General features: G+C 58.5%; 2 non-coding genes across 2 annotated transcripts in view; both read right to left on the bottom strand.

The window, feature by feature from the left end:
* The window catches only part of LOC139112938 (large subunit ribosomal RNA), a 4,099-nt gene extending 3,642 nt beyond the window's left edge, over positions 1-457 (bottom strand). Inside the window, exon 1 of the ribosomal RNA XR_011547537.1 lies at positions 1-457. This exon is cut by the window's left edge and continues 3,642 nt beyond it. This is a non-coding gene — a ribosomal RNA (large subunit ribosomal RNA).
* Positions 458-1,845: 1,388 nt separating this feature from the next.
* Positions 1,846-2,000, bottom strand: LOC139112941 (5.8S ribosomal RNA). Its single transcript, XR_011547539.1, has one exon. It is a non-coding gene; the product is annotated as a 5.8S ribosomal RNA (ribosomal RNA).
* Between the last annotated feature and the right edge of the window lie 500 nt (positions 2,001-2,500).

The following is a 2,500-nucleotide window of genomic DNA, read 5'->3' as shown; positions in this document are numbered from 1 at the left end:
TTCGATCTTTTGGGTTTCTTAGGTTTACCCCTGAACGGTTTCACGTACTCTTGAACTCTCTCTTCAAAGTTCTTTTCAACTTTCCCTCACGGTACTTGTTCGCTATCGGTCTCGTGGTCGTATTTAGCCTTAGATGGAGTTTACCACCCACTTAGAGCTGCACTCTCAAGCAACCCGACTCTAAGGAGAGATCCTCCCGAGACGCGCACCGGTCGCTACGGGCCTGGCACCCTCTGCGGGTAAGTGGCCCCATTCAAGATGGACTTGGACGCGACGCGGCACCTCGGGATAAGCGGACCCTCCCAAACACCACATTTCCCTGCGGCGGAACCGCGGGATTCGGTGCTGGGCTCTTTCCTGTTCGCTCGCCGCTACTAAGGAAATCCTGGTTAGTTTCTTTTCCTCCGCTTAATAATATGCTTAAATTCAGCGGGTGATCTCGCCTGCTCTGAGGTCGTCAAAAGAAATTGTCGTGAGGCTGTACTATATATATATAATACGAAGAAGGCGAGACGACGACGACGACGACGCGAGAGAAAAGAGAAACGCAACGCGGCGAAACGCCGCGCGCGAGCGCTTGGTTAGACTACGCCGCGTGCCCCGGTCAAGAGCTGCTACCATACATAGCGCTTTCGTGGACTCGGGAACACGCGCGGTCGACCCGCGCGCGATCTCTCACCTCGCACACACTTTTGCTGCGCAGGGGGCGATCGGTGCACGCAAAATATTTGAAAGAAGAGACGAAGGGAAAATGAGAAAACGAACGAGGCAGAGAGAACAACCGCGAGAGCGTGGTGGTCTTTCGTCGACGTTGCGTCAACCGCGCCGCGATCCGCGCGCCCGCGCGCGCCAACCAACCGACCACGACGACAACTGGCCAGCCAGCCCGACGCGAACGTCGGAGGCCGGTTTGCGCGTCGTGGTGGCGTCGGCAACGCGACTGCGGCGGCGGCCGGCAGCAGCTGCAGCGGCGACGACCACTCTCTCTCTCTCTTATAATACGGTCAGGTTCTCTCGTATCTTTGCTTCGTCGTATATATCTCTAAAATCCCTCCTCTCGAGTTTCCTTTGCGTTGGCGGCGGTAAAGCGACGATATGCGCTCTGTGCAGAAGGAGAACGAGGAGGCGCGCGATTATCTCGCGGCCTCTATTCTCCTCTCCGATCTTCATTCGAAGAAGGAGAGGAAAACTCAAACTCGGTTCTCCGCGCTCCTTATGAACTACTTCTCCGTGGATCAGCCTTGGATCCCGCGCGCGCCGCAAGCGGCACACAGGCCACCTTCCGGGAGTACAAGCGCGAACGAATTGTCGGCTTGTTTCACTCCGGGCGGCGGCGCGCGAGAGGCAGATCTACTCTTTTTCGTTCGGCGCGTATATACGTATAACGTATAAACTCCTTGCAAGAGCTCGCCACGTTTATCACCACCGCGCACGTCCTTCCCTCCCGTGCGTGTGTGCGTGCGTGCGTCTCTCTGCGATTCTCGATCGCATCTTTCGGTCGGTCGTCGTTCATTCGTTCGACCCTCAAACCTCGTTATTTCGGACGACGCCCAACGGGGGCGCGAGAGTACGCCGCCGTTCCGCGAGTATAGAGAGAGCGCGCGCAGAGAGCGCGAGAGCCTTCGTAAAACCCTGATGGAATCCAGCAACTCGCCGCGTGGATAGCGTGCGTAGTGTGCCTGATACCCCGGGGAAGGCGTCATCGACGACTCCTCGCTTCTCTTCTCTTTCTCGTGGATGCGGGTATAACTCTCTCGCCGGCCGCCGCGATCGGGCGAACGTCCAACGAATCGCTCGTACGCGGCCGTCGAAACGGCGCGCGCAAGCAGTTTGTCTTCGATAAAACGACCCTCAGCCAGGCGTGGTCCGGGAATTGTATCCGTGGACCGCAATGTGCGTTCGAAATGTCGATGTTCATGTGTCCTGCAGTTCACAAGTTGACGCGCAATTAGCTGCGTTCTTCATCGACCCACGAGCCAAGTGATCCACCGTTCAGGGTAATCGTTCCTTCGCGCACCAAGTACGCTCTATCAAGGAATAGACAACAATGTGCGTCTTCTTCGTTTTGGCCCTTCGATCAGCCTGGCCGCGCGTCCGAGCACGCGCGGACCGCCGCCCCTGTTACGGGGGCTACGGCACAATAATGGAGAGAGAGGGAGACGTCGGTTGTCGGCGCGGTGCGAAAACCAAGAGGTTGCGTCTCTCGCGAAGCGAGAGCCGGGGCGGAACTCTTTGAAAAACCATCGGGGTCGAAAATGACTAGCATATTCGACGAACCCTTCAGCGCGCGCGATCGCGCGCGCGCGCGGGACCGGAGGAAGAGCAGCGGCGAGAATCGTCGCACTCTCCACTCCTCGCCCGGCGCGCACGACGACGCGGCAGCATAGGTTACCACCGGTACGCGGCGCATTCGCGCGCACCGCAACGCGTCCGAATCGCGGAGATAGAGGCAGCGCGCGAGCGCGCCTCCGTAGTCTCCTTCTCACCGATCCTGATCCGC

Source organism: Cardiocondyla obscurior, unplaced genomic scaffold (genome assembly GCF_019399895.1).
Source record: "Cardiocondyla obscurior isolate alpha-2009 unplaced genomic scaffold, Cobs3.1 scaffold71_0_91097, whole genome shotgun sequence".
In the NCBI taxonomy this organism is placed as follows: domain Eukaryota; kingdom Metazoa; phylum Arthropoda; class Insecta; order Hymenoptera; family Formicidae; genus Cardiocondyla; species Cardiocondyla obscurior.
This window is presented reverse-complemented; position numbering and strand designations above follow the sequence as displayed.